Here is a 23,012-nt window from a genome sequence, read left to right as displayed (position 1 = left end):
TGTGATTTTCCTTAGAAGTTTTAGCCAAAAGAGTGATCATATATCAAATTTCAACACAAACTGTGTGATTAGATTTATTTTCCAATTTTAAAAAATTGTTTTCTTTTTTTAAAATTAATATTTTTTATTTTAATTTAATTACTATTAAAAAATTAGTTTAGTAATAACAATAGTTGATTTAATAATTAAATATAGATTTAAGGGCATTTTAGTAATTCCAATAAAAAGGGGTAGCAACAAAATGAAAAGGAAGGCGAACTTTAAGAATTATGGATATACGAAGAAAATTAGAAAAATATTTAATTTATACGGGTTGAATTAAAAGAGAATTATTTACAGATGAAATTCAACATTCTAAACAACAATTAGTTCATTTTAAATAAAAAATTAATGGAATAAAACAATTCAAAATAACATTATGCACATTAGATAGACGAAGAGAGAAAGTAACTTAGTGCTCTATTAGGAATGAAAACGGGTAAAATTATATAGGATTCGCACTGTGTTTAGGGGCGGATCTAGAAATAGGTGAATGGCAAAATGGGTTAAATGTTTCTTTGATTTTTATAGAGTAAAAATAGTGTGACTAAAGGAAGGGAGAAAGAAAAAATAGATGTAGTTGTCAGGACTTGAAATACAGACCTAATGGTTAAAAAATAAATACTCAACCAACTTAGCCTCATACACTTAAATACTTCTTGAACCGAAAGACTCTTTGACCGCAGTCTTCTTTATAGGTATGAGTTGTCGTTTTTCTTTCATCCCCAGACCTGATCATATGAGCGGGATATACTGGGTAATGGGTATGGTGATGATGATGACGACACCCTCTTCCCTCTGCCAGTGACTACATCCGCCCCAATTAGGACGGCTATGTATATGACTTTTTGGGTAGTGGGTCGATATGGGTGTGAGTATGTATGACTGTAGGGGAAAATGAATCGTATGTGGATATGGATTTCGCACTGCAACCACTCTATACCCACCCCTCTACCCATCCTTATATCCACCTGCCCCGCCAAATATACACCCACCTTGCCCATACCCTTTCGTCCCACATAAAAATGTATTATTCTATATCAATTTTGTATATTTTTATCAAACTACTATTGACAAAAAATAAAGGATAATAATGTTATTTTAATACATATGGTTTGGACAAAATTAGATCTACAATAAAATTATAAATACCACTACAACATAATATACTTTTAGTGTGATAAATTTTAGTGACATTTAATTTAAATGTCACTACTTTAAATTTTGAATATATATATATATATATATATATATATATATATATATATATATATATGAGTTAAACAAAGTCTCAATTAAATTGTTGCCCGTCTTGTACGAATTGCTTCAATAATCTGTTTGGGGAATACAGTGGGAAATTTAATCTCAAGAATATTGGAAGTAATATATACGTTTTCAGGCGGGTTGTCATAGACATATGCCCGTAGTGATTCTTATTAGGACCGTGCAATATATAGGAACAAAATAATCATTTTCTTATTGTGTATATCACCAATTCCAAACCAAACTGTACTCTTTATTAAAAGCATATTCTTTTTTTAATGTTATTGGGTAACCTAACAACACATCTCCTTACTAGTTTTATTCATTACTACTTAAATAAATTATTTGTCTACATCCTTATGGGAAATCTAATAAGCTATAACCAATCTCGTGTAAACTATAATAGATCATATTAATGAACCAAGAGGAGGAGATTTGCAAATGTATACATTGATTTTGTTGTTCATTTTTAGGGAAATAAATAATGTCATAACTATAGACGTTTTTAATATTTAAAAGATAAAGGATAAATAAGATTGCTCATTTCTAAAAAATATACTTCCTCCTATTTTATTCATTAGTCCCATACTCTATCACCATTAAAATTGTTATCTCTTCATTAAATTAAGCTTCAAATTTTTGCCAATATAAACAAATAAGTATAATAACAGCCCCTATGCTATAAATCACTTTGTACATGCTAATCGACGACCATGATGACAAACAGTAGAGCCAGCTCTACCGCATGAGCGTATCAACAACAATTCAGGTCCTATTGTTTTAAAGGTCTAAAAAATTAATATATCCAATTTTCAAATTAAATGTTAAAAATTATAAAAGTTTTAATAACATATATAAATCTTCATATAATATGTCAATACTTTTTCATAATTAATGACGTTTTGTTAGCCTTGTAATGACTATTTGTTTGATAATTATTGATTTTGGGTTTCCAACAAGTGGGTATTGTTTGATTTTTTTTTTGTTGATAATTATTAATATATCTAATCTAGGTAACTAAGTAATGTTATTATTCCTATAAAAAAATAGTATTATTATTATTGAGCTATTCTTGTAAAAGATCGTCTTAGAGAGAGACAAACTTAAGATAAGAAGCTCATAAGCTAAAATTTGTATTAGTTGGATCGTTCAACCCATTTGCAGCATCTTCGATAGATAAGATCGTCTCATACAAGAATTAGCGATTATATATTTTGTTGTATTTTCTTCTTTTATTATATACATTGAAAAAATCAATACTTTATTCAATAAAAATAAAATTCTGGTTTATTATTGTCACTTAAAAAATAGACATACACATTTATATTAAACAAATCATATTTAATGTTTGATAAACACCGCTAAAAGTTGGCTCTTTTTATCTTGATGGATTCTTTAGGTTTTAGGGTAAAATTTGCAATATAGAAAGTACAAAGTTAGAACAAGAAAATAAATAATGGGAGACAATCCACTATTAAACAAGGCATGCGAAAATTTGATAGTAGACGATGGACTTTCTTCTTTTCTTTTTTAAAGGGTCAAAGATCAGATGACTTTTTATAATACCTTCTCATGTGTTGTTGTGATCACTACCTAATTCATGTTGCAAATAGCTTTATTCAAATAGAATAAAATAAAATATATTTATTTTTATGATAAAAATACAAAATGAAAACAATACAAACATATATATCGTTTAATGGATTATTCTTTCTATATTTGATTGAATTCAGAGAGTGATCAATTAGATGATCTGTTGGGATGAGTTCTCCCACATCGATAAATTGAAAATGGTGTGCACGCTTTATAAGCTATTAGAGACCTTCTTCCCATTGCCATATGGTTTTGGGATGGTATATATCTCCTTGGCTTATGAAGTGTGTGCACTCGTGTCCCCCGTTAATATGCTGGCATTCACAATAAGTCCAGCCTAATTTAACATGGTATCAGAAGCCAACGTGAAAGGTCACGGGTTCGAATCTCAACCACCCCTCATTTAAAGTGGAATATTCAACGCCTATGCGCATCCACACTTCTAGCCCAATGGGGTCTCGTGTGAGGGGGCGTGTTAGAGTATATAACATATCTTAGGGCCTCAACCATAAGCTTAAGCTTTTGGTTGAGTTGGTTCCTTAACATGGTATCAGAGTCGATGGTTCGATCAACAATTTAAAAAAAAATGGTAGGTTCGAAAAGAACGGCGTTCCTACCCTAATTGATTACTCCCATATGCGAACTTGACGGGGGTTCGCATGTGAGGGGGGTGTTGGGATGAGTTATCCCACATCGATAAATTGAAAATGGTGTGCACGCTTTATAAGCTATTAGAGACCTTCTTCCCATTGCCATATGGTTTTGGGATGGTATATATCTCCTTGGCTTATGAAGTGTGTGCACTCTTGTCCCCCGTTAATATGCTGGCATTCACAATAAGTCCAGCCTAATTTAACATGATCCTTATAAGGAGATACATGGAAGTGGCAGAGCTTAGATTGGGTGAAGTACTTTAGCCATGGCTATCCTTGAAGTACTTTAGCCATGGCTAAATATATATTCGGTCTACATGAAAACACTCTGCAGTCTTCACTCTACTTAATTTATTCGACTCTTGAAAATTTAGGTATATTATCTATATAATGTTTGATAACTTTATTAACCCACTTAATATAATTAATGTTTGGATCCACCGTTCAATGTACACTACATGTGAGTCATAATATTGGAAGTCTTAATATTACATTATAAAACTGCTTAAGATTCTTATTATTAGCAGTCAAGCCTAAATATTTTTATAGTCCGTTTGATAGTTGGTATCAATGGTGAGATTGATAATGAAAAACTAGTATAATTTATGTATCTTTCAAAAGTTTATTGTTCATGTTTGTTTTTATTCAACAATATCGTTTTTTTTTTTTTTTTTGACAAATTTCATTCTAACATTACCATTTAAAAGTGTTTTGACGGTAATAAAAAATATACATACATACATACATATATATATATATATATATATATATATATATATATATATATATATATATATATATATATATATATATATATATATATATATATATATATATATATATATATATATATATATATATATATATATATATATATATATATATATATATATATATCATTTTTATTATCTAATAATAAGGTTATACTTTTTTCAAAACTAATAGGGGTTGTTCATTGGTTTGATAATGTCCACAATATCTATCAGATGAATCTTGGAGGAGATCGAAGTTTAGTGAATTTGCAATGCAAGAAATAATGAGAGAAACTAGAAATGTAAATGATATTACGAATTATTTGAAATATGATACTATATATGGAATAGAGATCAAAAAACATATTTTATTGATTTTTTCATTACATTTTGAACTATCTAGAAGTATAAATATATAAATATGAAGTGAAATGACGTAAGAGTCAAAAGACAGTCAAGTAGAACAAGGTTTTGAGTGATATGTTGGTTCAATTCATGTCGTAGACAAGAAATCAAATCAAGCATAAGGTAGTTTTTTATGTCAATTTCAACTATTTTTGTCTTTGCTTTATAATTTATACCAACAACTGATATATTTTTAACGTGTTTAATTTCACGTATTCTTTATAAGCATTCAAATTTAGTTAGGCTTAATATGAATATGGATAATGTAATTATTCTCTTCTTTAAAAATAACATATTAAATGAAAAAGTTGTATTATAACATGCCCAAATTAGATAAATAATAGTTCATCAAGCTGAACTTATTCAAGAATTGTGTTTGGTGGGATAAACTTTGAATTTAGTTTTCATCTAACAAACTTTTATCTATTGGTGATCTAAAGATCAGATGAATTGTTGATGTGACTGTATCTGTGGCTTTTTTTCTGACATGGTTATACACGTGATACTTTTTTTTTTCTAATATGGTAGAAGTTTGTTGAAAGAAAACTAAATTTAAAGTTCATCACATCGGACACAATACTTAAAGACCGACCTCATAAACTATTTTTACCAAAATTCTTCATTTTATATGCAAGTTTTCCTTTACAAAATATAAAGTTTAATTAAAGTCCGAAGTAATAAAATTCAGATTCAATAGTTTGTTTTTCAATAAAATTTAATATTTCATTTATTTTCATTTTTGTTTATTTTCTGTATTTTATGATTTCTCTTAGAATTTTTTATTGACAATTTGTATTGTTTTCACTTTTTGTTATTTTTAGGTGTTTATTTAACAATTGTAACTTGTGAGCATTTTCATGAAATCAGTAGAATCTGCATGCAATTTACAATTCAGTTATATGATTATGTTATTAAAGCTTATAAATTTTGAAACTGATTAGATTTAATTTCAAAAACACTTTATCAAGCCAATTATGTCATGATGTATTTAATTACGCATATTAGTCCATCCTTTACATTATTCTCATTTATATAATTACTTATTCTTCTCAAATAAAAATTGTTATGAATAATGTCATGAATGGTGTGACTTGAGTGCACAATTGATGTATGCATTTATGTGTGACTTTTGGAATGGAATCCAAGAGTATGTTAATGTGGGTGTTTAAGTTGGTAACTTGATGATTGTAGTGTTTAAAGTGTGATTTATTGAGGTGATGTATTCATGGGAATTATTGGTGTTAATGGTGATTAATGAAGAAGTGCAAAGGGTCTTGGAAGATACTTTGCTCGAGCAGAAACTGACAGAAGAAGTCTGAAGGTCGCTCGACCAGCTCGCTCGCCCGAACGAGCTCTAGGGTTGGTCGAGCGGACAAACAGAATGCATCCAGAAGATTTCTGTAGCTCGCTCGACCGAGCGAGCTCTTTATTCTGGTCGAGCTGCCTTGGATGCGGTTTTTCGACCTTTCAAGTTTTTGGAGCTGTTTCATATCGTTCATTATTCAACATTAAGCATGTATTAAGTGAGCAATTGTCATTGAATGTACTTAGTACTATAAATAGAGCTCTCATACTCACTCAAAAGTATCATCAAACACAACCCCTAAGCCAAACACATAGCCTTTTGATTTTATCTCTTACTCAATTGTAATACTTCATTTATAAGAGTGTTTTATACTCATTTTGATATAATATAAACAGAAACTACACACAATGGAGGACGTAGTCATCATTGGGTGAACCTCCTTAAATCTTTGTGTCTCCTTGCAAATTTTACATTATCATTCATCGTAGTTTTTAGCGTCGTATCGATCTTAGGAAATTATTTATTCTTCTCAAATAAAAATATTTAGATTTGAGAGTCAATTTTGATTTTGATTTCTTCGTAAATAATATATTTATCATCTACAAAATTCTATATTTTTTTAATTCTTATGGAAGAGTGAATAACCTAGGTCTGAAAAACAAGTTTTGAACTAGTAGAAATATACTTGTATATTTTGCATGCAAATAAGCACAATGGCAAGTGCATGGAGACATATTTTCTCATAGCAATCATTTAGTTTGAAAAAGTAGACAATAATAAATATTTTAGAGGGAAATAATAATTAATAATGAGGAAAACCTCTCTTTTTGAAAAAGTGATGGAAGAAGACCACTTTTGATTGTGATAATCATAAGCTATAGCACCAACACAGCACACAGGACAAAGTTATTACTTTCTACTCATTTTGATTTATTTATTTTTATTTTTGACTATCCTAAGAGGGAAATGGTGGGTACAAATAAGAGTTGAAAATATTTAGTGTGAATTTCGATGGTTTATTGCCATGCAAATATGCAATGCAATTAATTGTACGGCCATGTTTTGTTGATTAGGTAAACAAAATACTATGCATCATTGATTGATAAGGCTTTAATTTTATAAGAGTATATTCAACGGTTTAAACCCAAGCTAGTAAGGTAGATTAATATAGTTCACTCTATTCTAATTAATATGGTATAAGAAATTAAAATTAATTGAGTATTATCTTAAATATATGGTACCTTCTGCACGCATTGGCGAAATCAGATTTTCTATTTAAGGTACCAGAACTGTCAGATTAGAAGTTTTTAACTTCTAAATAGTTTTTGTTGTTGATTTTTTTTTTTGAATATAATGCTTTGAGATGCTTTAGTTGTACTATGAGGTGTGAGTATTATGTGTGTTGGATGTAAGGATGAATTGATGTGGTAGTACATGTACTTATGCATGGTTTACATTCTTAATTGTTGTTAGGGCACTAGTTCGTGAGAGGTCTCTAGGGTGCTGCTTTGAATTACTTCTTGTATTATTTGTCATGGTATTTACACGCTTAGACCGTTTAAGTAAGTATTTGAAATTTTTTTATTAGTGAACTTTTCATCCATAATGGCTTTTATCATGTATAATTGTATATTTACATCTGGACTAGTCAATCACAAATAATATGTAAAAGCTAAAGATGAATTGAAGATGTAATATTTATGTTACCCAAAGGAGCTCTTTAGAATGAATTGGGTGTTGTCATTTAGAGCGTATAATGATCATCGGAAATCAAATTAAATTAATTAATTTAAATAAATTAATTTGAGAATGTCCCGAGGTTGCAAAGTTTATGTTTTTAGCAAAAAAGTAGTGTTCATGGATCGTGAAACAACTCGCGGCTCGCGAGAAAGGAAGGAAAAGCTACTGTTTTGTGAAAATAATAGGTCGTGGCCCGCAATATTATGCCCATCTTCAACACCATGAACGAAACCCAATTCAACGCTAGAAGAAACATCAAGTCTTGAATTTAATGTGGATTGATTGCTCATCAGATGTTGGGAAGCAATTTTGAGACCCTTTAATTTCTTTGTTCGTGATGTTGAATAACTAGGTAGTAGAGTAGTCCCTCGAGGTCTCCAATTTCTAGAGTTTAGAAGATCTCTAGATTGAGTGCTTTATTCACGAAAGCATGGTATCCAGGAGAAGCTACCAATATAAGTTCGGGGTTTGGCCACCTCAACAATATCAAGGGGCATACTTATGATTTCATTGAACTTATGAATAAATATGGACTCATGGCCTTTAATATGTCACATATGTGAGTTTAATGAATTATTTCATGTGTACTACTCTTTCAATTGGTTGGATATATCTGCTTAATTCAATCCGGAAGGACATTAAGGGATATGATCAATTGTAAAGATACGTGGTACTAGGTGTCAATTCAATCCGGAAGGACATTGGCATTAATGCATGAAATGGGATGGAGATTATGGATCGCGAAAGAAGAAAAGGATTATACACTCTAAATGGGGGAGGATTGTTGTCATTTAGAGCGTATAATGGTCATCGGAAATTAAATTAAATAAATTAAATAAATTAATTTGAGAATGTCCCAAAGTTGCAAAGTTTATGTTTTTAGCAAAAAAGTAATGTTCACGGATCGTGAAACAACTCGCGGCTCGCGAGAAAGGAAGGAAAAGCTACTGTTTTGTGGAAACAATAAGTCGCGGCGCTGTTTTGCGGATTCTTCTTTGCAAAGTTAGTTAATCCATTTGCTAGTTATAATGTAACTACCAACGGTTAAATATGGTTATATTAACCGGATATATTGGGATAGATTTATTGAAAGACGACATAAGTTCATGAACTAATCTTGTGTTTCATGGAGTAACATGTTGCTTCGTGAAAAAGGTGTAAGTTATTCTATTAATATAGAAGGCTTGTGTGGTTATTTTCTACATGCAATTTCTGATTTCTTTTCTTCTCGAGCACTTTACATAGAGAACTTACAATCCTCGATTGTAATTTTCCGTATCTTCTTCCATTTAAGTTTTCCTTACATCGTTCTAGATTCCGTGTGCTAGGAATTTAGTGTAATTCTTTGTATCTCAGAACATATTTCCGATTTATTCCCAAGCACCGTAGTAGTGAGGAAATGATGTTTTAGGAAAGAGCATCTCGCCTAGAATTAATATGAAGATCAAACAAAATCTTCATGTTACTTTATTCGGGATTGAAGATCGGTTTCTCAGAGTTCTCGGTGGTGTACATAAGCAATGTTCTTGATTGTCATATGTAATTTGTTTCCTTCTACAAACTTGTAACTTTTATTTTATTGTTTATTTAAGAAATAAAGTTACATATTTCGACATTGGGATAATCCAAAAGGGACACAAAAGGGACAAGAAGGAGGTTGGGATAATTCCCATGGATATAGGGACTTTATTCTCACTATAGGGATATGCATAGTTTGCCTATGACAACTCGTACTAGCCTGATAATGTCTTAGGTTAGAGGTTGCCTTGGAACTTGATATTCCTTGTGCATCTTCTTTACATCATAATTTGCCATGAGATACTTGAGTTAAGAAGGAATGGAATAAATAAGAATTAACTTAGAGCTTTGGTATGATTGGATGAATTGTTTGTGATATTTAACTAATATATTACTTTTACTTTTGTCTTTGACTTGTACTTTGTTGCTTATGCCTGTAATGATGTTGACTTAATAACGACTAGTGGAGCGCTTACATGTAGGGAATACGAGAGTGTGACACTAAATGTTTCCTTTATGAAAGTGACTCTACCCGGGGATGGAGCAAAAATTGACCAATTATTTGAAGGCCCTGTAAAATTTAAAAAAGTTATGATATTTTTCAAACAACTTTGTATCTTTTAATAGTTAATTTATACTACGTAATTTAATATTGAAGCCTCCTATTTTTCGAGGCCTTGTTTAGTCGAACATGATGAACATGCTCGGAACCTCCCATGACTTTACCTTATCTCTTAGTTTGATTAGATTGGGTTTGATTATGTTTGGTTTATGGACTAATTGAGGTTCTCATTACAGGGGCAAAGCCATGATTTTTAATTGGGGGGTCAAATTATCGATAAACTAGCAAAATATTTACTATATAAAAGTAGTTAAACTATAAAAAATTTTAAATTATATATATATATATATATATCGAAGAAGTTGAATTATAGTAAAAGTTATATTTAACAAATAGAGTTGATGCTTCCCTACATAGTTACATGGAATGTGTAACGTAGCCACGTTTTGTGATTCAAGAATGTTCGTCCCTAATCACCACGAAACGTTACCCAAATCACTCAAGGTGACGTCCCGATGTAGAAGACTTTTTAAAAAAGGTATTTTAACCTTTATTTACAAATTAAAGAATAAAGAAGAGAGGAAAAACGAGATGCAACCTAGAAAACCAAAAAAATTCCACTTAAAAACAAGTACTTAAAGAAAATGAATTTCCGTATTTTCCTAACCGTATGTCGTTTCAGGTAACAATGTTTCCCTATAATTATCCCTTTTGAAAAAAACTAAGTGTTTTTGACTCCATATATTTGCCTCGTAAGTCTCAAAAAAAACACTATTAAAATCAAGAAAGCCAAAATATAAAAAAAACACTAAAAAGGATGAATATAAAATTATGAAAGGTTATGAGTAGTGACATTATAACATAAATTTAGTAGTCCATAAAAATTAATAGTTTAAATTAGAGTAGATTATAAATATGTCACTCCAACCATGCATTGAGTTATAGTAATTTTTGTTACATTTTTGCACTCTTAAAACAAAAAATCATATTAGTAAGGGGGGCCAAAGTCAAAAATACAAAGGATCGTATTTTCGGCAAGGGGGACCGGGCCTCCCCCTGCCCCCATGAAGCTTCGCTCTGGTTCTCAAGATGTAATAAAGATTTATAACTTGACTTTCCTTTTCACTGCTAGTATGATTTTCTTTCATAGGTAAAATTTAGATTATATGAAAAAAATTAACGATTGAAACTACCCTTGTACAATCGGATGTTGGATCGTAAGTTCGTAAAATCGTATTATGATCCTACCACTTAGATTCTTGAACTAAGTAGGAACGCATAATTCTACATACATTAAGGTCGTATGTATGATTCGGATCGATCATTTATCTTTTGATCGTAAAATCGTACATCAGAAACGAGATTCTAAGAATTATGTATACATCTCTATCAATAGACCCAAAAGGGTGGAATGATTTATTTTGGAGACTGGTAGTTTAAGTTTAACCTTTACCATAGTCCATGTTACCAACCGGATCTTATAATTATATGTATGTATTCGGATTCCGGACTGCTACATACCCACATGGGGATATGAGTATGCCAATGAAGTTTAAGAATTAAGTCATGAATATAAAAGAGAAAAGAAAGGGATGAACGTCCTATGATCGTTGGGTCTCGACGAGTCGTTAAGGCTATTACATGAAGCTTAAATTAGAGAAACTAATTTGATTTTGTGAAAAATCAGATGTCGAGGAGTCGATGAGTTGTCGACCCTCATGTTCGACGGGTCATCGAACAACGCCTTTGCCTTTATATTGAGATTCTTCAATTAGGATGTGGTAAACATTAAGTAGTCTTACCTAATGACATAATAAATAATGGAAAGTTAATTTTAGGGTGTTGAGTGATTCTCTATCTCTATAAATAAAGAGTCTCTTAACTCTAAACACTTGACTCTAATTCATAAGAAAAACTGAACTTTATATTGAGATTTTGGCTACCTTTCCTAAGTAAAATAAGAAAAATTTCTTAGAATAATTAAATTTTTATGATTTTTCTACAATAATTTTATTTATTGATTAACCATAAATAATTCCGACTTTATATATATTTTTCTATAGTAAGCTTGGATAACTTGATGACCTGCTATAGTAGGTAATTCATGAAGAAAATAATCTGAAAATTAATGTATAATTAGAAAAAAACTTATTTACATAAAAAAATTCTGAATAATAAAAAAAATCAGAAAAAATTTAACATTCTTTTTACATTTTTCAACATTTATTTTAATTTATCTTTTTTAAAAAATAAATAAAACTTGCTATATCAAGTCATCCAATAATTACCGAGTTTACTCTATGCAAATATCCTCTAAAGTTGGGATTATTCATGGTTAATCAATAGGTGGGATTATTGTAAGAAAATCACGACAAAGTTAGATTATTCTACATAATTTTTCCAGTAAAATATCATTCTTGTTAATTTTTCGCGACATATGATTAAATGTTATTAAAAATATCACTTATTTATATTTTTATGTAATTATTGTTGGTTTTTATTTTAAGTTTTACTATAAAGTGATTTAGTGACATATGTAATTTTTTTTATAATCTATTGTGACATTTATGACAACTGTCACTAGATCCTATGTCACGAAAATCTTTAGTATAATTTTTTATTATACTGCTAAAGCGTTTAATAAATGTCACTAAATCCATTATATATACCATTAGAAATTTAAAAATGTTGATATTTAAAATAAATATCACTAAATATAATTCATTAAAAGTATATTATATTGTAGTGTGCATCTCAAAACAAATTAAAAATTTTTCCCTAGAAGTATTGTTTAAGGAAAGATTTCATCTTGCAATGAATAATTTCTGAGAGTACTAATAAGAGTTTGCTTTTGATTATTATGTTGACAGTATAAATATGTTTTATGAACTGATAATTTTTGTACAGACTAATATTTGATCGAAATTGAGCTTGACCATCTCTTTGGACTAATCTTTAATATTATGATTGAACCCCATTGAGACTTGGACTTTGGATCCAAAACAATCAACATCTCCTCCCTCTCAATAAATTAGCTTTATTTTCTTTTAACACGATCATTAAGAAGTTAGGTATATATTCAAAATTAAGGAAGAGAATATAAATAGTAAAAACAGTAAGATTTAATTTAAAAATAGAAATGAGACATATTCATTAAAATCGATTAAAATGAAAAAATTCATTATACCCAAAAGTATACTCATAGATTGTTTAGTCAGTTCAACATATTCGTATGTGCCAAGTACAAGTCTTTTTCGAGTAAATGAGCATATATTTTAATACAAACAATAAAAAAATTAGACACAAATTTTTTATCTCTATAAATATTAAATCCATTAGAATATATCAAAAGAGTATATTTTACTACAAACAATTAACATCTTCTATGATGTATACATTTATTGAGATAATTACACGTATTTTTTTTTCTCAAGTTAGAAACATATACAGATAGTAAAATTTTAGTTTCTTGCCTTATAAATGGAGGTTATCGGGCTAGAGAAAGTAAAACTAACACAGTGAAAAAATTAGTCACTCCATCTTAATTTGTGGCAGATGTCTGAATTTTCTGGCCCTGCAATAAGGATTGCATTAGTAAAAAAAAGCCAAGGTTTTCCTTGTTGAGAATTTTTTATAAATGCATCATTAATTGAAGGAATGTTTAACTACTCACACTAATTCAGAGTTTTCGCATTCTATATAATGTAAGTTTGTAAAGAGTAGCCCGAATATAGGTTGAAGCAATGTTATCAACTGACATCATTCAAAGTTTATATTAGACTATATACAGTCATATGTGTGCTTGTTAAGTTATTAGGAGTTTTGTTATGTGATAACACTGATTTAAGTTCGAACTTTAGTATGCGCAATATTTTTAGTTTTTCAAAGTGTTTAGAACAATCAACTCCCCATATAGACATTTTTAAATTTTATTTGACATTATTTGATTTTGTTATAGATAACCCACTTACAAATCTAAAAGAGATTTACTGCGAAAACCAATTGATATAGTAGAAGTTGCTCATCAAGCTTATAAAGTAATATAACATTTTAATAAATCCTAAATAAGTTTAATTTCTTATAATATTGGTGACCATTGTTAATACTTAAAAATTTAGCAATTTGCAGTGTAACCTTGATTTTATACACAATTGAGTTAGAATACATAATATTTAAACAATAAGTAGTAAGAGAATGATTAAATAATGATACTAGCTAGCCCGTTCCATCCTAAAGTAAATTTCTAAAAGTGGTATTAGTAAGAATGAGAAGGAAGTGATGGACAACAGAAGGGCCGGGGATGACAATTGGCAGGGCAGAAGATCCAACACAAAATCTAAAACAACAAATGGGAAATGGGATGGTGTAAAAAATGGTCAAAACTCAAAAGAAAGAAAGGGAAGGAAAACAACAAAATAAAGAGTTGAGAAGGACGTAAGAGTTCAGACAAGATGAGGTCCGGATGCACGCAGAATGCAGATGCAGCGTATTACTCTCTGCCTGCATCCTGTTCTATGTCCTATGTCCTATGTCTTATGTCCTATCTCCTATGTCCTGCTCCTGCGTGCATTATAGAGTATTTGTAGCATAAAAGTCATTCACTTTTGGATATTAAATACTTCTAAGAAATACTAACACATAATAAATACTTCCCTCTTTCTACAATAATCCCTACATAATGATAATTGACACTATTTATCATTCAATTTTAGATTATATATTGCTGCAAATGTGTAAGAAAAATTATAGTCAAGTGAGATCTTATTTGAATTGTCTAATCGCCTAGTTTCGTAATATTAACATTTTATAATTTTTAAATGTGTATAATTCAAATTATAAAGGATCAAAATAACACATTAAATTGAGTAAAATGTCAAATGTTGCAAGTATAATGGAACAGAGAAAGTATTACTTCCTTCATTTCACTATACTTGCTACATTTTTTTTACGCAATTCAATGTGTTATTTTGATCATTTATATATTAAACTAAACACTTCTAAAAATTATAAAAACTTATATTACGAAAGTATGCAATTAGAAGATTCAAACAAGATCTCACATGATTATATTTTTTCTTACACATTAGCAGCAATATATAAAATAAGTTTGAACGATAAATATTGTTAAAAACCATTATATAGTGAGTATTTCAGAACAAACGAAGTATATATAAATCCTACATACTCCTAAATTACAACCATGCAGACAATAAAAGAGAAGAAGAAAATATGTTGTGTACTCAGCTTATTGTCACTCAGTGTGATTTTGATTTACTGAAACGTCATTATCTGAGTCTTTAAGCTAGCTAAAACGCGGCTCATGAGATGTCATATTCATCCTTTTATCATTCATTCTTTTTAATCTTGATGAATTAAAAATAGTATGTATATTTTGTCAGTTATTGGACCTTTTTCCATAGTCATATGATTTTGAAATAGTATATCATATTGGCAACATTGACAATAAATCCAACTAAAATTAACATTACTTCGAAATTAATTGCTCTTTCTATAGTTTTATCCTTCTCTCCGTGAAACAGAACCGTGAGTATTAGGATGTGTAGGTTAGTAAGTCTAGGATACGAGTGTGAATAAATAAAATAGAGAGTGATGCACACTAAAATTGATATCCTCTAAGTTTATATTAGACCTTTTCTTTTAGGTAATATTATTGGAACCAAAAGGGAGGCCTTAGGGGAGCGAAGGGATGGAGATCACAGAGGGAAGATTAAAATATTTTCCTTTTAAATCTTTTTTATGTTGTAAAATTTTGTTTTGTAAAACTTGTAGAGTTCCATTTTCCGATTTGGTTTCCTTCATTTCCCTCCCTTCACATATAATTGATATTCAAATGAGAAAAGTACAATTCCTCTATGTCATGTTTGAGAACAATAATTTTATTTAAAAATTTAAAATTAGCTCAAATTTATTGTTTGATAAATCAAAGAATTTTAAGTTTGAATTTGGATTAAATTTCACCATTGTTTTTAAAGTAATTAAAGTTGAGAATTTGAGAATGACAACCAAAACCTTGTCATACTCAAAATTTTCATTTATAATTTCATAATTAAAATTTATAATTTGAAATGAAATACTTGTTTTCAAACATTACGCTACTTTTTTTTTCTATTCAAAGATTATGTTAGGAGATGTTTGTTTCATGAAATAAAAGCTAAATCCATGTATTGAGATTTTTTTAGCCCTAGATCTCTTAACTTTTTAGATCAACTTTAAGGTAAGATTCGAAAATATGTGAAGATATGTCCAGAGTCTTGTATCCCAAAGGAGAGCACAACATAAAATGTGCAACTTCCATGTGAAAGTCTTAAATCTCACATCCCTTAAACAAGAGCATGATTATCCATGAACACAAATAAAAATTTCACGACTTTCTTTTTAAATTTCACTATCCTCCACATCAACTAAATAAACAAATGAAAAACATTCTCTTAATAGTAATTAGCAAACAATACAATTAAATCTCATCATCTTTTCGCACTTATCCTAGTTAAAAAAAATCTAATTTTTTTTATCTAAATAAATATTATGTAATGGATCTCTAATTGTAGATAAAAATATTTCTAAATTTTTGGTGAATTTTTTTTTTTGAAAATAATTTGTGAATTTTGTAAAATAATCAAAAGAAAAAAAATGTCAACAAACCAATGCATGACATATAGATATTTGTCTAACTTATTTGTTCAATTAAATGTTGTCAGCGACATTTTGGTGAAAATCTCACCAAACAAACATAAAAATATGACTATTAAGAACTTCAACAAAAATATCAAATTGTGATTATCAAATATGTTTCCCTATGAAGGAAGGATGCTCTAAGGAACGTTAAAGTCTTTTCGCTTTAGTAAGAGTAACTTTTTGAGATATGAAATGTAGGAGACTTAGGTGTTTCTATAGAAGTGTTTGATGGATTGAATACGGATGGATTCTTCCATAACGTACATGAGGGTTAGCCATGATATATTTTTGGTTGTGACCTGTGGGGAAAATAGTTGTTTGGGGTCTTTTTTACAAAAAAGTATTCAATATACATTAATTCAAATTTAAAAAATACCAAGAAGCAAGAATTTACACTTTGAAGCATATATAAAAATTAAATTAATTGTACAATGAGATTGGTGAGATAACCGACATGGTATCATAACTCAACAAAATTAATGAATGCAAATAAATGGCAGAAGTACATGGTATAAAAGGACAAAAAAATTACATTTAGGGCTTGCTTGGATTAAACGTAAATATTTAAAGGAGTAAATAAAAGTCAAAGTAAGAAAATAAGGTTAGTTAGATAGAATTTATTAAAGAAATTTGATTGTTAAAGATGTGGAAAAATTGGCTAAAAAGTAATGAAGAATGGATAAAATAGCAATTAGTTCCCATATTAAAGTATAAATTTACCGTAGGGGAAGATGAAAAAAATACTTTACTCCAAATGAGAGAGATCATCATTTTTTTAGTTCATCTTTTTTAATTTACTCTCATTCCATCTCTTTTACAATTATTTCATTTGTAACTTTATGATAAGTGCAATTATTTGTACTTCTTCTTATCATTTTATACTCTTTAATGATGGTCGTTGTTAGTAATTTCGTGCTTATTTTGAAGATTTATGCTACTTTACTCATTTTGGTTATTCATGTTGATTTTGAGTGGTTTTAATTGTTTTAAGCATAATTCTTATGGTTTTAATGATGACGGAGTTCACTAAGGAGATTTTTAGCTCGGGTGAAGATGTTCTACAAAGAAAATGAGCAAAAGAGTAAAAGAGTGTTTATAATGCAAAAGTTTTGAGGTGAAATTTAATACATGCCTACTCTTTTGGCCATAACTTTTGATAGGAAAATTGCATTAATGCAAGGTTTGGGAATTGGAAACTAGACTTAGCTTTCCAAAGGTATATTATATGCCCAATTTTAATAACCGAGCAAGAAATGACGATCGTTTGAAATTTGCCAAAATTGTTAGCCAAGAACGCCGACTTGGCTTCCTTGTCCTGGATGTGAACGCCGAGTAGGCCTTTTCTTCTAGATTCCGGGCAGTCTCTTTTCATCACTTTAATTTTGTAATATTTTATTTTATATTTATTTTTAATTAAGTTCTTAGGGTTTATTTAGTGGTGAATGAGGAGCATTTAGGTTAAGCCTCCTTTGAGGAGCACAAGGAGGGAGACTAAAACCCTCTTCTCATTCTTCCTCCTTCATTTTCCTCTCCATTTGAACACCATTTTAATTCTTGTAAGCTTTTAATTTCTTGTCTTTTTAATTTCTTATCTTTGATTTACTTTCTCATTATTAGTTTAATCTTTCTCTATCAAATTTGTATTAGTTTAATGTTTCCTTGTCATACTTTAATTGTATTTTTAGAAATAGCCACTGGTAAAAGTAGTATTGTTTCTCATATTTTGTCTCTTAGATCTTTAATTGTGTCTCTCATAGTTTAATTATTGTTTTCCTTGCAAATTTCATTATTATCATTTTTTTTTATCATGCTTCATTTCATTTTAGGGTTTGAGTTTATTGTTTCTACCATGAATAGTGAGTAGATTTATTTTCTAGGGTTAGGATTTGAACCTATAAGTCAAGTATGATTTGATTATTGAAAGTGTCTATGAAATTAGGATTAAAGTGGTTGAATTGTGTCATTAACCCTAAATTAAACATGCTTTGTCGGACTAGTCAATAGAACTAGTGTATGAGATTGGGATCGACTTTGCTTTACTGTAAATTTTAGTTAAATTCATATTAATTCGTTCAATAAAACTAGCGTGTGAGAATTGAATTAGTAGGGTGTAAATCTAATAATTAATCAACAGAGCGAGAGTTTGAGATTAACAAGATCATATTTAACTACGTAATTAATCCGACATTTCATAGACACTAATGAGAATTCATCATACAAGACTTTAAGGAACTCCTGACATCCTAGATCTCTTCATCATATAGTTTAATCCATATTTCTTCTTGTATTTGTAGTTTGTTAGAAAACAATCAACCAAACATTTTTCTCTTTGAGCAATATAATTAGTAGAAATTAGCAAGTTTCTTGTCCTAGCTTTCTTGTGTTCGACCCGCATCTACACGTACACCGTGCGTTTGCAGTTAAATAAAATTTGCACATCACTTTACTTACCTTAATTCCATTAGTTTGACTTTTTTACTTCTTTAAATATTTACACTCAATCTAAGCGAGTCTTTATAAGTAATGCGCTTTAAGGCTCTAAAACTAATGTCAAAGCTTCATTATCCAGAGGCATACGAATGCTAGTATTGACAGCTAACAAAAATTAGCAAGAGAAAACATACCTTCGTTCCATTATATCCATTATATTTTGCTATTAATAGTAGTATTATTTCAGATGATCACAATTAAATGCGAGGAATTCAAGATGAAATGTCTATTAATAACGATATTTTTTCACTTAACATACCACAATCAAATGCTAATATTTCAGAACCAAATAATTACTAATAAAATAATTACGAGCTCGAATAGTCGTTCCAAATTTTAAAGCATTGTAATCTTGTAAACAAAAAGCAATATCAATAACACTTATTCCAATGTTTTTATTTTATGAAAATCATGATATTTGGGTGAATTCTTCAAAGGATTTTTCGACCAACTAAATCTTTTTTCTTTTTTTTTTTAATTCTTTAATGTCTCTATTATAACTTATAAGTACTTGTTTGCATTTCCTCTACCAATTTATAAGTCATTTCTATCCCTATATCGACTATGTTATATTTTGTCTCACAATACAATTTTAGTTGGTATCTTAATTTTGTCTAATATGCTATTTTAGTCAGTCGCATTCAATTTTCTCCTTTATTATTGTTAAACGTAATCTTATTTATAATATCCCACTTAAACTAATCTTTTTCTGCAATATTTTATTAAAATACTAAGAGTATTTTTTAAAAGCTAAGAGCATTTAAAATTAACAAATTGTTGTGAGAGACGACGTCTTTACGAGACATGTGCATTTGGGCCGACCAATGTTATTAGAAAAAAAAATTTAACAAATGCACACTTCATTAGTTCTTTATAATCTATTTGGAGTTAGTGTTTTAAAATATTGAAATTGATATTTTAACCTGATTGAAGTTGGTATTTTAACCTGTTTAAGCTGGTGTTTTATGCTGCTTAAGTTGTTATTTTGACTTATTTAAATTGGTATTTTAGCCTATTATAGTTGGTGCTTTAATCTTGAAGTTGATATGTTAACTTGTTAAAGTTGGTATTTTATAGTTGTTGCTTTAACCAACTACAACAAATTAAAATATCAATTTTAATAACTTTAAATACCAATTTTAATTGATTAAAATACCAATTTCAAGAAACTAGCCTTATAAAATTTTTCGTTAAATCTCTTTAAAAAAAAAAATAAATTAGGACATGGTGTAAATGAAGCGAAAAAAGTGGTGTTTGTGTCATTGGTTAAAGTTGTAGTTGTAGTAGTAAGCAAATGGTCAGAGTTTTAACAATAAATGGGAAGAAAGTAGAAGTAGTCTTACTACTATGTCTATATCCTCCTTAGATTTGATTTTTCACTAATTAAGAAACTGCATACCCATTATTCCTACAACTGTTTAAAGCTTCTCCATACTTCCTTCCCAAATTGTACTGTTTTTATCTGACCTCCCCTTTACTATGTAGGACCTTCTCCTGCAATTTGCAAATTAACCTCACCTTCTTCCTTTTTCAATCTCTTTGTTTCTTTTGTCTAATTTAATCTTAATTGTAGATATTGTTTGGATGCAAGTTATTTTTCTTGAATAAATTTGTTGGAAATAAATCTTCTCTTTTAAAAGAACTGTTATTATAATAAGTAATTATTAAAGCGTGTTTTTTAAGGGTTAAGAAGAAAAAAAATCTAATTTATTTTCTTCTTGAGGGGAATAGGTATAGTTTGTCTGTATTTATCAGGAAAAAAAATTCTCATTTAGACCATGTCTTATGCGGAATACTAAGAGTATCTTTATCTTTACCTCTTACTAAAGAGTTGAGAAAAATATATATAGAAAAGAAAAAATAAATTAAATGTGTCAAAGGGAACTTTAAAAAATAAATGAAGAGTAGAGAGAAGTATAATTTGAACATTTCATGGTATTCAATTAGGATTCCTAGCCAAAACTGAAAGGGTCCCCCCACAAAAATATTGACTAATTTGTAGTTGTATAAATTATTCTTTGTAGTGGCATAAAGTATAGAATTATCTGTTTATCACTAAACACACAACCAAATTCTGAAAAATCAAAAGAGAAGAGAGATAGAATTATTGAGACATCAAAGTAAACATCAGAAACATCCAAATTAAACAAACATCAGAAACATCCATAAAGTATAAAAAGCTCTCTTGTTTCTATTTTGACAATATAGTTAATTTAAAGAACTGGAGAATAATTCTAAAAAAAAAATAAAAATTTCATTATTTGTTATATTTATACAAATCTAAGAAGTATCAATAGAATTTTCCTGGTTTGCAATATATGCCCTATTAGGCAATGAGAACATAGTGATTAGTGGGTACTAGCCTACTAGGAGTCTCATGTATTCTCAATGTTCTAGTTTACCAATAGGGCATACTTTGTGCCTTCTTAAATATTTAATCATTAATATCTTTAATTATATTATATATCATAAAAAATTATAAAAATTTGATTTTAATAATATTTACATTAAAATGAATCAAACAAGATTCCACTTGACTATGATTTTACATATAGATTAAAAACTATTCATAAATTAAGAGTGATGAATAAATAAAGCAATATGTGGAATGTTCAAAGTAATTTAGAACGTAGATAATATATTACAAACCAGGAAAATATTATAGATACTTCTATAAAATCTGATTTTACAGAATTACTTATTAGTTAGTTTGATTTTATTATAGGAAAAATTGTTCTAAATAATCCAACCTATTTTGTATTATCTGTCAATAATCTCATATTTTGAATTTTTTAATAATTCAACTTTTGTTTTCAGTTTTTTGCCAATGGACCCTTTAAAAAATGACATGATATATCAGATTATCTCTCATCTTCTCCTTCTTCATAATAATTCAACCTATTTTCCATTACCTAACAATAATCCCACTTTTTGAATTTTTTTTAATAATCCAACCTTTATTTTTATTTTGTTGCCAATAGACCCATTAAAAAGCTAAATACTCAATTTCTCTTTGCTACTACTTTATAATAATCCAACATATCTCATCCATACATGTTAAGTCTTTTTTAATTTTTTTAACACATTTTCACTTCAATTATTATTAAAAAAATCCACAATTTTTAAAATATTCAATTTCTCTTTGCCACTAATTTAAAGGGGTAGTATACTTTGAAGGGAAGTGAAAAACATATGACTATTATTAATTTTTCATAATTATATTGATTATAAAATATTAACGTGTAAATTTCAATTGGATAAAGATAATACATAATGGGTCGGCGGGTACCAACTGAATGTATTTTGTGGAAAATTTGAAATGATTAAGATAAATTATCAACAAAATGAACCAAATAAGATAAGTTTCAAATTATTTCCAAAAATAAGCGTGAAATTCCCAAATTTGTGGTTTGAGGTGTTGTTCGCAATTAGTAACTGCGAACAGGTCAAAAAAACACAATAGCCGTTCACAGTTACAAACTACGAACAGCTTTGATTTTTTTTTTATCTGTTCGCAGTTTGACCTGTTCACGGTGGAAGCTGCTGTGCGTATCTGTGGACAGGTCAAAAAAAAGTCAAAGTTATTCGCAGTTAGTAACAGCGAATAGCTATTGTGTTTTTTTTACCTGTCCAATTTCACGCTTAATTTTGGAAATAAGTTGAAACTTATCTTATTTGGTTCATTTAATTGATAATTTGTGTTAATCATTTCAAATTTTCATATTTTGTGGGCCATGACCAAACCTGGTTAAGGCGGGTCCGGTACCTGACCCGGATTATATTCTTTTAAAAAAAAGTTGACCCGTTATTTAGAATGTGGCTCAGCGGGTAGGCGGGTCGAGTTAAGCGGGTTAGATTTTTTAAACACCCCAAGTTGATGGGATATGTATGTTAAGACAATTACTATTTATGCTATGATTAATATCATAAGTTTGGGAAATAATAGCAATTTTCATTTAGTTTCTAGAAGGACCCATTGGAAACAAACTGAAAGC

The sequence above is a fragment of the Amaranthus tricolor genome, chromosome 3 (genome assembly GCF_026212465.1).
Source record: "Amaranthus tricolor cultivar Red isolate AtriRed21 chromosome 3, ASM2621246v1, whole genome shotgun sequence".
Classification (NCBI taxonomy): Eukaryota; Viridiplantae; Streptophyta; class Magnoliopsida; order Caryophyllales; family Amaranthaceae; genus Amaranthus; species Amaranthus tricolor.
Note: the sequence above shows the minus strand (reverse complement) of the source record.